The sequence below is a fragment of the Crocodylus porosus genome, unplaced genomic scaffold (genome assembly GCF_001723895.1).
Source record: "Crocodylus porosus isolate Cpor-Errol unplaced genomic scaffold, CroPor_comp1, whole genome shotgun sequence".
In the NCBI taxonomy this organism is placed as follows: domain Eukaryota; kingdom Metazoa; phylum Chordata; order Crocodylia; family Crocodylidae; genus Crocodylus; species Crocodylus porosus.
Genome location: NW_017728915.1, coordinates 33,284,664 through 33,300,033, shown reverse-complemented (window position 1 = coordinate 33,300,033; position 15,370 = coordinate 33,284,664).

Here is a 15,370-nt window from a genome sequence, read left to right as displayed (position 1 = left end):
ACACCAGGCCCTGCACCGCTTTCCCGTGGCCAGTCACAGGTGCAGCTCCGTGGGCAGCGGCCAATTAGGCAAGCAAGCTGGGGTGGGGAGGCACTGCAATCTGCTGCGTGGGGCCAGTGGCTCCCAGCACACGCTTCCCCCTCCCCCACATTTGAGATAGACCAGGGATTTTTCAACCTTTTTTAAACAAGTGTACCCCTTCTAACTTATGGCACTTTGTGCTACACATTAATTTTATTGTTTGTTGATTCAGCCTTTATGAGTAAAGATGATGATGGTGTCACCAGTCTTGTTATTTCCATTTTGCTCAGAGTTGGAATTCTCTGGAGCAGTGTAAAATGGGCTTTGTAGTCATCTAAAACTTGCTTTATGATTACAAAAAATCTTATTTCCTTTGAAGAGGACACCTAGGCTTTCTGGTGGGGAGGAGGGTGAAAGAGTGAACAAACTGCATGTAACAGATTTGACTCTGTGGGGAGGAGCTTGGACACTGGAGCAATGGGAGTGGGATGCCCACTGAGTAGCATAGCTTTTGTTTATGCAGTTTTAATGTTTTGGGCAAAGTCAACAGAAAAATAAAGAGGTTCATATTTGTGCGGGGAAAACTGTGCGTGCTATTTGGGCATAGTAAAGTATGTGTGAATGTAAACAGTAGTTAGACACCTAAAGGTCATATCCATATGTAATAACTTATTTTGCATGTACAAATATAGATGCCTTGCAGCACCAGGTTGTTTTGCCCAAACAGCTGAGAATCTGTCATTTGGGGCTTTGTAGGCACAAGCAATTATTTGCAAAATGTGGCAGGTGCAAGTATAGAGCCAGATGGTGACCCTGGCAGTGTGCCTGTTCCTGGGAATAAAGGGGCATTTTGGGAATTGTAGCCTGCTGAAGGGAACAGCTTCCTTGGGTCTGGCTTTTTTTTTTTTCTTTCCCATTAAAATAGGTGGGGGGTTAACATTGCAGGGGAGTGATGCTGCAGTAGGACCACATAGAGGGGTGGTGCAGATGGCTTCCCTTGGGGAGCTAGAGGAAAATCAGAGACTAAGCTGTAGCTTTCAAAGATTTGGTGTCTCATCTGGTATTGGGGAAGTGCAACTACATGTTGTCTCTTACTTGAGGCTTGCAGAAAATGACCCTGAAGATTACTTTTGCAAGGACAGCTTTGCGAAGTCTGGAAAGTGTTATACTTGTTTCACCTACAATACACAACACAAGTCAAAGCCATGAAATAATCATGTAGTAAGTGGCGAGAGGTTGACTTAAACTGACAAGCACTGGGGGACCAAATCCTGCAGTCCATAATCAAGCAAAATACTATTTGAAAGCAATGAGGCTTTTGTCCAAATAGCAACCTAGTAAAAACTGAATGTGGTAGGAAAGACCATATTGTTTGGCCAAGAGATTTTGAGTCCCCTTCTGTACCTGGCCAAAGATGCTATACTTACTGCATGGTAGCCGTGCAGAAAGCGCTCTACAGCTGTAACCGAACAGACAGTCAGGGCACATTGATTGCTGTAAAAATGGTGGATCCTGCTCTAAGATAACCCTGGATGGATGTGGTATCACACTTCACCACTGTAGGTTAGAGTGCTATAACAAACATTTGTACCAGACCCCATTGCGACTCAAGGTAGGTCACATTCTGCCAGCATCCCATGGAGCATTGTGGCACCCCACTCGCCCACCCTCATGGAGCAGTGCTCTAGCCTAGGCCAGAGCTTGTCTCCTCTGCCTGAGCCCCAGGCTGGTCCCTCCCCTGGGTTGTCACTGAAACCTCTGTCACCAGGCCTATCTGCTTCCTTCCTCTGGGTAGCATAGCTCCATCCACACACAGAAAACTGCTTATTGCTGAATTTCTCTTACTGCATATTGTCATGGGTGCAGATCAGCAAAGTAGAATGTGAACCTACTTCTATGTTGCTTCTGCTCACAGTTAACCTATCTCAAGAACTGATTCTTGTGGACTGATTTCTGGCCATGGGCAAGTTTCCTGATGGAAGTAAAAAATGTACTTGAACATGCCCAAAATCTACATCAGCATATCTATGCATACTAATATGTTGCATCACTGCTCGGGAACTGGGCTTATTTAGTCTGAAGAGGAGATGACTTGGGGTGTCAATAGCCACCTTCAACTACATGAAGGGAGGTTCCAAAGAGGATGAAGCTGAACTGATTTCCATGGTGGCAAATGAACAAGGGGCAACCGTCAAATTGTAGCAAGGGAATGTTTACTTTGGATAGTAGGAAGAACTTTCTTATGAGGAGCATAGTAAAACACTGGAACAAGCTACCCAGAGAGGTGGTGGGATCTCCATCCTTGGAGGTTTTTAAGACTTGGTTACACAAAGCCTTGGCTGGGATGATGTAGTTGGGAATGCTTCTACTTTGAGCAGGGGGTTGGACTAGATGTGACCTCCTTCAACCCTCATTTTCTATGATTCGATGCTTTCTGGCTTGTCTGGGGAAACCAAATGCATGTGTCAGATGTAGATTGTGAGAAGCACTTATAATGCCTGTGCTCAATACAGGATGAAGGGCCAGAAACCCCTGAGTCTAGCTCACAGACACAAAGACCTAGAAACCTTGGATGCATTCAGTGGTCCATAAAGAAGCAATGTTTTTCTCTGTTCTCATGTCTTAAAGACAGTTTCTAATAATCCTGGTCACTCAAGTAATAGTTTGGACCCAGGTGCATGTGAGAGAAAGCTGGTTCATCCAGTCTGTTACAGTTTGAGGTCTGCTGCTGGGAGTCCCAAAGAGATGTATATGTAGGGCAGCTAGCTCTTTTTTTGTCAAGCTCTCATGTTGTTTGTTTTTAGTTACTGTTGTCCAGTTGTCACTTTTCCTGGCTATATGAATAGTAATATCCAGTGGTCTTGCTAGCCTTAATGTAGTGTTCCCGTCTTAGATCAACTCCCCAATTAACAAAGCAAAACAAAGAAAACTACCTCTGGGAGACAGTGTCCAGGATGTTCCCTTTAGGAACAATCTGACATTCTTCAATGGGAGGAGAGGAAACTCCCCCCCACCCCCCGATCTTCCTAATCTGCTGTCTGCAAAATAAGCAGTGATTTTGATTTCACTGCCCCCCTCCCCCTGCACCAAGTAGATTTCCCAAAATCTGCACAGAACTTTGCAAGCCTTCAGCAAAAAGCATCACTCTCCTGACACCCTGGTGAGTGGAGGCAGTCAGGTTGTCCCATCTGCTGGCTCATGCCCTGGAAAGGATGACTTAGGATCACCAGGGACTAGGTACTGTCAGTATTCCATCAGTTCTTTTTTTAATTGCCTGGAGCCCTAACATTACCAGCCAGTTGGAGGCATTGTGTATTTGCAGGACACGCAGTGTTGACATGATCCCATAGCCCAGAACAGTACACTGTTTACCAAGAAATTGTTCCAAGGCTTTCAAAAGCATTGAATGTTTGCACTCAAGGCAATTATACTTCCAAGTGGGTGTTTTCTGAAGTGGTCTAATGGATAATGCAGTGAACTTTGGGAGGGGGAGGGGGGGGAGTTGAGTTTATCACACAGCCATTCAGTCACAGGCAAGTTTTAGAAATGTTGTCTCTCTTAAATCTGAAATCGGGGTAACTGTCCTTCGATTTTCAAATGGAGCAGGGTTAGGTCTTTGTTTACTCTATAAGCTACATCTCTAGCCTGCCTGCATTTTGTTGTCTTGCAATAAGTTAGACAAATTGCCTGAGTTGGGTAGTTATTAAGAGCAGCTACAACTATGCAAAAATTGTACAGTTTGGGGAAGGGGGAGAGAAGATTGTGTATTCAGGAGTGAAATGAAGACCACTAAGGCTTATTAGATAAAGCTGCTGACCTTTTTTACAAGTATCTAAAAAAAGCTAGTTATGCATTTGGGTATAAACCAAGAAGCACAATCCTCCCTGTAATATTTTAATAGCACTCCATTCTGTTACTCCATCTGGAAGCTTTTGTGGGGGACAGAGGTGGGAAATAACCAAAAGGTAAGCTGCATTTTGTGTTTTCAGTCCCTACAGTCCATAATATCTGTTCTCGCCATGCTGTATTCTCCGAAGTGATTTCAGAGGCATTTGATGCAATAAGTGACTGCTTATACTTGGAAGCATTTTGTGATGTCGGGATGCAAACTGTGTCTTGTTCAAACCAAATTTGTATTTGCCTGAGACTCTGAACCAAAAACTCTCTGGCCTTGTTTAATTCATTCAAAAATCACTAACTTACAGAAGGGATAAAGCTGAAATATAAATATGAAATTTCAATTCGGGTGCCTGGGAGAGTGATTGCATTAGTCTTGGATCTGAACCTGGTATATGGTTTGGGTTCCAGCACTAAAATAGTTCTGCTTATGTCTCCTCTTAAAGGGTTACAGCTCTGGATAGTGGAAAGTAATGAGAAATGCTTTCCTCTTATCTCCGTCTCAGACCTCCTCTACAATCTTCTTCCTTTTAAAATTGCATGCCTTTCCAAACTGCATCTGCTCCCACAAGTCTTCCCAACTTTCTTCCTTGCTCAGGTTTTTATAAACTACCTATCTAGATGTATTTTCTTTTTAAAATATTGAAATAAGTTCAGAACAGCACAAAACAACCACTTGACAATGTGGCGCTTTGTGTCTCCTCACTTGTGACATCTATATTTACCTTGAAATCTCCTCAAAATGGGGACTTTATACACTGCTAGTTATGGAAGGGGGGAGAATTTAATAAAATTTGGCAAGTACCATTTGGGGTTGAGATTCATAACATCCATTACACCAGAGTCCTCCATGTTATAAGGGTGTAAAGTAAGGGTGGCGGAGTTGGGTCCTAAATCTTTGCCATCCTTCTTTCTTTTGGAGGAAAGGCTGCCACTATCTCTTTCTCATTCGGTGCAGGTGGGTTTCCCTTCTTGCTCACTGATGAGACAGCTAGTAGATCAACTAGCTTGTTGCATGTGTGGGAGGAAGTGTTGTGGGGGCGGTGCACTGAACCTCTAAGCCAGGGTAAACCGAGAGACCTAAGGTGCCACATGGGCCTCAGCATCTTGCAGCCTACACGGGGTGTGTGGTGTTGCCAGAATTATGGGGTGTCAGCTGGAAGCCTGTGGACAATTCAAGCTTGGGGAGGTGACACGAGCAGTAGAGGCCAGGTGAGTCAGGAGCAGGTGCCCCACTGAGAGTGAGAACTGCACCCTTGTGCTTCCAGCTTTCCACCTATCTCCTTGCAGCCAGACCATTGCCCAGCCGTGGAGACTGAGCCCCAATGAGAACCCATCGGGTCTGCCCCAACAGCCAAACGTGGGGCAAGAAGTGGCATTTCAGGAAATAAAGGAACTTATTGTGCAAATCCAGCACCAGCTCCAGCGAGGGCATTGAATCAGAGGTGTCTTTAAGTGCATCGCTGAGCAGATGTAGGTGAGGGGTTTCAGCAGAGACTGGGAGCAGCGCCTCACCAAGACCATGCTGATGAGGAGGTATTATGCCATGTGCTTAACACTAGAAAGCAGTTTGGGAGCTGGGGGCAGACCGTGGTGTTCTGTGAGGACCTATGCCATATTCTTTGCAAGAACAGGGCAGAGGCCACCCCCCACGCGGGAAAGACCAAGGGTGTTGTTGAGGAGGGAGGCCTCATGACCCTGTTCCCCACACAGCTGCTGTGGCTCCTCTGGGCTGAGCCCTTGCACATCTCTGTACCCTTCCTGGAGGCACTGAATGCATCCCAGTACAAACAGAGTGGCTGCTGCACTGGTATGACCCGTAGGGCCCATGCCCTCTCTTCCTGCCACTCCTGATGAGTCGGGCCATGTGCACAGGGGCCGTGCAGCTCGCGATTGTAAGGTTCTCCCCGGTTGCATGCAACTGTGATGGGGATTCAGGCCCTGGGGAAATGTGGAGCCCCTGGGAGGGGGAAGGAAGGGGCTGTAGGGGGAGCCCAGGCCACCACAGGCCCCACTCTGTAGTCATAACCTGCTTGGGTTATTAAGACTGAGATGCCTACCAAGGGCTGGGGTTGGGGGGGCAGAATGGGAATGGTGGGGTCTAGGGGGAGGGTGAATTGCCTACTTTCCCCCTCCCTGCCTGGAGTCCAGCCAAGGTGCTACCCGCACCCCTACTCACTCTTAAGTGCTTGAGAGCATGTCCCCTTTGGTGGGATCATAAGTCGGCACACTTGATGAGTCCTTGTCATTTCAGTTAGGGCCATGCTGCCTTCCACGGGAGACTCAAGCCTAAGTACAGATACCCTGAGCATTTATGTATACAGCTTCCCTCTCCCACAAAGGCACTTGCAGAAAGTCATCAATAGCGTTTATTGAGCTCGGCAGCCAAAAGGGTACACAACAGTGTTTTTTCAGAGAGTACCCCAGTGCAGGGAGGGGAGATGCCAGCCAGCTGTGTCTCTCAGAGACTGCAGGAACACGAAAAAATTCCTCCCTTGTCAAAAAAACCCCTTGGACTGACCATGACCTTTCCATTCAATAATAGGTGAATGTATGGATGCTCGATGATAACAGAAAAGAAACAGTACAAATAATCAAGCAGTTCTGTATATCTGCCAAATGCTAGGGCTGTCATCAGTCAAAGTACATCTGGCCAGGACTCGGTCTTTACTCTGAGGCTCTATCTTAGGTGTCAGATGGCAGCAGTCTGGAGGTAGGATGCTGAGGCCACCCTATCCCCCGCCCAGTGGGGTGGATGAGATGGGCTGGTGGTGTGCTTTTTGTCCATGGTGGCTTTGGGGACTCCTCCTGGGGGATGGGGACTCTCTCAGGGGGGAGGAGGAGGAGGACCCAGAAAGAGGACCCTTTGTTACTTTCAAGTCTCTGCTTTTGTATTCTCCTTCCCTCCTGATGACCCTTCATCCCTGGCTATTGGTGATTGGTCTCTCTGTGTGGTTGTCATGCATCCATGTAGCTCATCACATGCACATATACTAATTTGGTCTTTCTGGGCTGCCTTCTAATTTGGTCTGGAACTCGGGTCCCTCCTCTCCGGGCCCTCGTTAGCTGGTGCCACCCTTATCTCACATTATGGAACAGTATGGTACGTGCCCCCCGTTTCTCAGACTGCGTGTATATCTGTTAGACGGGCTGTCTAATGCCGCAAGGTCACTTTGAAGGCAGTGTGAAACTGTATGTGAAACCCAAGCTTCCAGAAATCAGTTAACCCTTGCTGCCCGTTCTAATGCATATACATATACCTATAAGCCAATTCCCAAAAAGCAAACCTTTAAATGCCATTCTTAAGCCAACACCTCAGGGCCACCTCCAGCTCTCCTGCAACTGTGGGCCCAGCTGCACCACACTTTTTTTCCCCCTTTTCTGCAAGCTAAGGAACCCCTCCTCCTTGTCTGGAGGCTGTACAGCTGTGCACAGAAGGCCAGCTCACAGCAGACAGCACAGTGAATGCAGGACAAGTGGCTGAATATGTGCTGAGCAAACAAAACTTGTGCATATAAGTCATGGGCAAAATGAAGAGATGTTACGAGCTCTAGTTGTAGCCTCTGAGCTCAGACCATGCACCACGGACTCGTGTCGCTAGGGGCTGTGAGACGGGATGGGGCTACGAATCTGACCGTGTATGGTGGAAATGGACAGGCTGGTGGGCACTTCCACCCAGGCTGCTGAGTCTGTGACCCAGGGGCTCCAGATGACCACCCACTATTTGGAGGATGTCAGATTATTACTTAAATAATTATATCAAAACCCATCCTAGCAAAACCCAAATCTGTGCTTTCTAGCTGAGGTATTGGGACGCAGAACATCACCTGAATGTCACCTGGGGTGACCAGAGTCTCAAACATTAGAAACATGCGGTCTGCTTAAGGGTAACACTAGCCCGTACACTTTGTTAAAAAAAGCACATATTAAACACCAAAGCTAAGGTCAACGCACAAAACACCATTCTGTGTAAGCTCACAAATTCCAAATCGGGAGCACACCCATCCCTACACACTGCTCCCATAGCATTTTGTTTCTCTGTGGCTGACTATGCTGCTGCACCACCTGGGGATGCTCAAGTCACATTAAACATATTGACCCTGCCCTAAATGATGCATGCAGAATTATAACAGGCTGCCTAAAACTGACCCCTGTTCCCTGCCTATGCACACAATCCAGTATAGCACCCTCTTGCATCAGGAGGAGAGTACCAGACAACATTGACTGGCAGGTACAAGAGTCAGACGATTACCACCTACTGTATGGATATCAACCAGTGCATAGTCGTCTCTCATCAAGAAATAGCTTTTTGTCCTCTACCACACCATGGCCACATCACCAGAATCAGCCAGAACTACCCTCTGGCAAAAAGAATGGGAGAAATTAGGCATCAAAGCGGTTGAATGGAGCTGGCAAGGAATTATCCCCAGCGAGGAGCTAGCATCCAGCCCCAACGACAAATGCCATACATGGCAGAGCCTGAACAGATTGAGAGCGAGTCTCGGAAGATGCAACTTCTTCATGAAATCATGGGGCCTCTATGCAACTAATCAACATGTTTGGCAGCAGAAGCAAACTGTGGATCATTTCCTGAGGTGCCCTGTAGCACCACAAGGCACCCCACAAGCTCTGGATACACCAACACCAGAAGCAGTGGCCTATGCAGAATACTGGGAACAGACCATATAGAAAGGCTGGGTTGGAGACATGACAAAGATGAAGAAGATCTGGAGGAGATATCCCATGGCGCAGCAGATCTCAGAGTTGCAGCACAAGGATAGGGAGGTAATGCACACCGTCCTGGACCACTGCTGGTGGCCCCATAGATGCAAGCCTCCCAGGCAGGTCCAGGTCAGCCCTGAAGGGGCACAGGAGCACTCTGAATGGGCAGGAGAGTGCAGCCTACCATGCTGCTGGGACAGCTTACGGCAGCCCTGGCTCATCCACGCCCCCTATCAGGAGGCCCAGAGGGAAGCTCATTCACTCCCCAGGGCCCCCCTCCTGACCCCGGTCCTGCTGCAGGGGAGCAGGGCAGCCATGGTGGGAAAATGCAGCCCCCAGTTTGATATGGCTTCCTGACGTAAGCCCCAGGTGTTGATGAGGGCTGTGGGTCCATGGCTCTTGAAGGGGAAGACGTGGCCTCGGGGCCAGGGGTCCTGTGTGGGAGAGCCAGCAGTCTTCGGTGCCCACTGCAGTGATGCCTCCCAGTCCACAGCTCTCTGGAAGACATTGGGTCCAGGATAATGCAGCTGTCCAGCTCCTACATGGCTAAGTCCCTGGTCTTGACTCTGGACCCCTGAAAGTAGGGATCAAAAGCCCCTACCTTGTGCTTCCCATCCAAGGTTTCATGTTTGGTGAGTTCAGGTGTTCCCCCTGCCTCCAAACCCCCTCCCAGGTCCTGTCAGTCCATTCTCAAAACCCTGCCGCTGCCAAGGTTTGCTGTTCGGGACTGGCCTGGACCTGGTGGCGGGGCCCACACCTATGGGGCAGCCAGCGGTGGTCCAGGACTGTGTGCATTACCTCGCTATCCTGGTGCCGCTTTGTGTTAATTAGGAGGAGGGACTAGGCTGAGACACAGGCAATGTTCAACGGGTTTTCTTTATTAGACGCAGGAAGAGTTTGGCAACTACAGCATTTTAAACTGAGGCATGTCTCTTCCTTGTGCCACGCTCCCCTGCACCCTGGTATGTGCCCCTGGGAGGGGCTAAGGAGGGAGAGGGAATGGGGGATGGTGCCCGGGCAGCCTGAGTTTTGGGCAGTGGTGCCTGAGATGCAGGACCAGAGGAGCCTGTGTCAGGGGAGCCATGGCCCACTGCAGGGCACGGGCAGTTAAAGCCCTTGGGCCCTACTCATCTGGGGAGGGCTCCCAGTCCACACAGGTGAGGAGACAGTAAGCCAGGGCTCTGCAGATCTGGGCAGCCTGCCACTGTATGGGGCCAGGGCCATACACATCAGCAGGGGGCTTGGCCTCTCCTCCATCCCCTCATGTGCCTGGGAGCATGGCATCCGCTCGCCATCACCCTGGGGCACAGGGAGTTGCACAAGGAGCAGGCATGCTTGTCATTAGCCACGTGAAAGTCGGTGGCACAGGGCATGCTGAGTGGGCATGCAGGTGGCTCCTGGCCATGAGGGCATGTCATGAAAAGCCACTGCTGCGTCAGGTCCAGGTGTGCAGCTGTGATGTCCCTGCCAGCCAGTCGGGCTGGCTCAGCCATTTGGCTTCACTTGGGAGACTTTGGCAGCCTGGGGGGCCTGTGGGGCACCCTGGGAGGCATGCACGGGGTCCCCCTGACGGCTGTGCCGGCAGGCTCTAAGTGCTGTTCCCCCTCCAACAATGGCTAATGGTTATTCTGCTTCATCCGAGCCGAGATGGGGTACTTAGGGTAAAGCTCAGAAGTTAGAGCATTTCTGCTGAGGGCTTTTTGAACACTTATAGGTAGCGTTTTTGCTGGCCGCTGCTGTATCTTGCTGGTTTTTTGCACTATAAGGCTGTGCAGTAGAGTGTCAAGTTCTGACTGGCTGTTGATCCGCTTGGCATACGGGGAGACATCGGAGTTACCCTATCAGCTGTGTAAAATCCTGACGCATTCCCCGGCCTTCCCACTGCTGAGCGTTTGCTTCGCCAGAACTTCGTGTCGTTCCAGGGAAATGTCTTGCAGGGCAGGTGGAAGGGCAGGCAACAGGATAGTTCTTGTCTGGGCACAGAAACAAGGCAATGGCATTGCGCAAATGCTTTCCCACACAAAATGTGCGTGGAGTCTAAAATAATTCAAACTCTGGGTCCAGCTCAAGAATGTTTATAGGGGAAATGAGGCTCTTGCATGCATTGAAATATCTTAACGCACTCATCACTGTAGTGTATGCTCAGTGCTTATCCTTGTCAGTGCGGATTTTCTTTTACAAATATTCATGCTTCTGTGTCCCTGCGTCATTGCCCTGTGATCCTTGCTGGGTAATTCATTTATTCCCTGCTAAATGACAAACTGTTTCTTTCTCATTATTCAAATGAGAAATCACATTTTTATTTGCAAAGTATACTTTGACAGCTCAAGGTGAAAATTACCGTGTCGGACCAGCCGGACATAACGAGTGGAACCCAACAAAGCTTGGAAGCGTTCTGTTATTATGGTACAACTGTAAGAAGCACATTTGTAAAACCAAAAGAAAGAAGAGTTGAATGTTTTAAAGCCAGATGTTCCCGCTATAGCAGTCTAAATGGTGTGAATTCTAGAACTGATTATCTCTGGCTTTTTTGAGAACTTGAAATCCTTCCAGACTATGATTGCTGGGCTCTTTGACTTATCCGCAGAATAAGTAAGGTGTCTGTGTCTTATGCAGAGGTGGGTCACACTCTGCTGAACTTAGCAACCTTCCCAGAGGCTACTCAACAGTACCAAGACCCTAGGCTGAAATCCTGGTCCAGCAAAGTCAGTGGGAGTTTGCCATTGATTTCCATGGGGGTCAGAATTTCACCTTCATGCATTTTTTTTTTTTGTTATGATGACTTCCTCTTCTTCCATGTTATAAAGCCTCACTTGAATTTGATGGACACCCAGTCTGCATGAGAAACTTTTCCTTGAGGTCCTTGTGTTACTTCAAGTCTTCTCATTAAGTCCTCCCCTTGTTTGCTCAAGACTTCTTTTTTTTCAGTTCCTATTTTTCCCATCTAACGCTCAAAACAAGAAAGGACTTGTCATAAGTATATGGCATCTTGGGGTGCTTGCTTTCTATTTTCTAAAATACATAAATTAACATGCAAATATTTTGTTCTTTGTGTCTACATTGGTGTGTGTGCTTTTTTATCTCTTTTTCTCTAGAGACATTCATCACTGGCATTGGCTTGATGTTCCTAGTACCTTGTTAGGGCTTTAACCTACACCACCAGGTTTGAAATATATGTGAGTGTGTGTGTACATACATATGTATTTTAAATTAAAATTGGATTTAAATTTAATCTTTCTTTAAAAAAATAAATCTGAGCTGACTGTAATCTAATGAAATCTATTTAAAGATATGCGAGCCATGTGTGTTGTTTGAAACTGGTGAAAGTCAATAGTTAAACCCCTGGAACCAGAGGTCATTGAAGTGATTAAACTGGTTTTGAAGAGCAGTAGCCTGTTTCAGCTTAACTAGTTCAGTTGAATGGGCAGCTAATTTAGGGATGAGAAGCCAACTGGCAGTGGACAAGTAGGAAAGTGTCTTTAGTCTTTGCACAGAAACAAAATATGAGAGGAAAAGATCTATTGGTTCTAAAATCTCAAAGGACATGGTGACCAGAAACAAACAATTCAGTTCATTACCTACAGATAATACTTCCTTTGTTTAATAACTCTGCAAATTATAAATAGAAACCATATTTAGATAAACTCTTTTTTTTCCTTATGGATCCATCACGCTGTTTAACTCAAAACCCACAAAAAACAGCATTTAAAAATGTTTTTTATTGATTGAATCCCAATTTCCATCCAAATGCAGCATGATATACATTAGGGGTAAAAATTAATCATGATATGGAAATCATACACTATATGTATCATTCACTATATTCTGACATAATGTAAAAATCAAGAGCCAATGTATTAAGCTGCATAATAGCTTATTAAATGTATACTGATACAGCATATGCTCCTTTTTGTCTGAAAAAAATTCTAGCTTGAATGTAAAAGCTATATTTAGTTTGCAGGTTTTATCAGTTAACAACCAATTAGAATCAACTTTTCTTTAGGAAAATAGCTACATATTGCATAAGCTTGTAGGTTTAAATAATGATTTCACTAGGTGATTTAAATATTCACTTTGCATGCTACCACCTTAGCCTCCCAAAGTGATTTTTTTTTTCCTGTTATATATTTGGACATTGGAGATAATCAGGACTGGAGGCACTCATCTCCAACATTGATTCCTGTTGCTCAAGATGAGAAAGGCAGAATGGAAACAAGGAGCGTCCATGGTGCTAAATAGATTAGAAGTAATCAAGACAAAAATTTAACAGTCTAAATGGTTGTTGTAGTATTGGTGAAGGAATGTCTTTACAAGTTTTAAGTTGCCCAACGTCGGTGTGTACACATGTACTAACTTTCTAATAGTTTAGCTGACTCAACTTTTTAAAGTTGACTTAACAGTTGTTATGAATTACGCTCTTAAAGCCATGTGCAGTTCACTCTAGGCTGGGGCAATGATCACGCAGAGCAAGTATCCAGAGTCAAATACAGAATCTTTATTCGCTTAAGCAAGGTGCCTCTACAGAGAGGGACCCCGCGTACTAGTTATAATACTTTTTTATACTTTCTAAGTGCATAAGTGTTAGTTCGTGATTAGCTTGTGCTCCTAAAAATACCCAATCATCTATTAACTAAATCACAATTCTGTTCAATCAAGTGGCAGTGTGGGCATGAACACCAAAGTTTAACTCTCGTGAATTACATGCCCCCTATATTTTGTCTCAAGATGTTTCTTTATCTAACAAAAACAAATCATGCCCGACTTTCAAGGTTCTTCTGTTGATGAGACTCCCCTGTTGACTGGATTCAGCTAGTTTCATATCTTATCAGCAACCCTCACACAGTACCCCTTTTCCTTTCACGCCGTCTCATAAGTGCTGTGTCCGCTTTTATGAAACGGAGGTGAAAGGACAAAGAAATGGTCTCACTTTTAGCATTACAAAGGCTTGCTTTAACTCTACAAGATTCATATACAACACAGTCAGAGTATACACATGTACATGAAGCAGAGATGACTTTAAATGTGATGTAAGTTAATGCGTCTCTCTGAGGTGTATTATCTTGAGTCACATTAGTGAAGTTGACCTAGCTCACAAGATGGCTGCTGTCACATCAAGGAGCTGTATGTGTGTTTGCTTCGATGTGGCTTAAGTTAAATTGACTTAGTTAAGTTGCCTTATTTTAAAATGACTTAGTATGCATGTATGCACCTTGTCTTCTTAACTTTAATATTCATCAACACCACATTAGCTGCAAACCATGTGGAGGTAATTGCCTTTCCATGTAAAGTAGAACAAGCTAACCTCTGACAAAAAGACAGCATTTTCTGACTTAAAGTAACTAATTTTATAACTTGGTGATGATTAAATGAGATGACAAGTGTGTGCGAATCCAGGAAGGACTAATATAATATGATATTTGGTTTCAGAGGAAAAATACTATGCATATGCACAACCAATCAATTTGTTTCAAATTAAGAGGAACAGTTGATTCTCAGTAACTCCATCTGCTCACTCTTAACCTGATGTAAAAATGAGTGGAAGTGGGGCAGTTTAGCTTTCTTTTACAGAGGGCCACATGCAGTAGTTACTGCTGGGTAAGAGTGGGTAGATAGGTGCCATACGTTGGCTGCTGTGTGCTAACTTTCCCTCCTCCTCCATTTTAACTTGCTGCAACCTTGCAAACACATCAGTTAGGCCTCCGAGTGTAACATGTTGATTAAGTCTTATTACACTTTTTTAACATATGGGTAGGGTGGGGTATAAAGATGTAAGTGACTAGTGGAAGGGCATGTGGCAAGTCTAATGCAGAGCCAGGAACAGATTGCAAGAGTTGTGGCTCCAAATCCCCAGCTCTTAACTAGCTGACCACATTACCAGCTAACAATACGTGTAACCTCAAAGCTAAGCACTTTCTGTTGCACTAGAACAAAAGTGTTGTACAGTTCTTTCACTTAACTTAAATTTCTGTATTAGGATGGTGCGTTTATATATGCACCTTTGGGCTCGTACAAGAGAATATGAACGCACCATTTATCTGACTCAGCTTTCTAGTAAAGGAAATTTTGGCATTTCCAATCTTTTCTTTAAGGATTTGCTGCAGTCTAGTTATAGATAATATGTGGCAGCATTATATGAATGTAAAAAAACCATACTGCCTCCAAAAATCATGTAGTTGGCTTAAATGTCATGGGATAGGTTGGTTCCCATAGTTTATTTCTATCTGCCCTCTCATTTTTAGGCCTTTGGGCAACTCTTAGGACACACTTGTCAGATCTTTTCCATAACCATAGAAACTTAATTGAAAAAAAAAAAGAAAACTCTGATTCTTCTAAATTAACATGTTCCTAGTGTCAGGGCTGTGGGGAGCCAGGTGGTAATGGGTCCTTATGAAAACTCCCTCCTTTATGTGCCTCATACAGAGGGCATTTCCATTTGCTTTGCTGATCACGAAGAAAAAAAGGACTGTTCCTTTTTTAAAAGACAGCTACCTCAGGGCTGTACAGGTAGGTTGGAGAGCTGGCCCCAGGTGGTGGATAGGTTGAGGCATCCTGTCTGTTCACATGAGAACCCATGGAGGATTGTCGTCCTCTCTGAAGTTCCACTCTGGTGGATGCCAGTTGCCCGGCAGACTCCTCCATGAGGATTTATCATCCAAAATCAGGCATCTACTAGCAAACCAAGCCAGTTTTAATATCTGTGCCGAGAACTGAATTGTTGCTAGTGATCCTT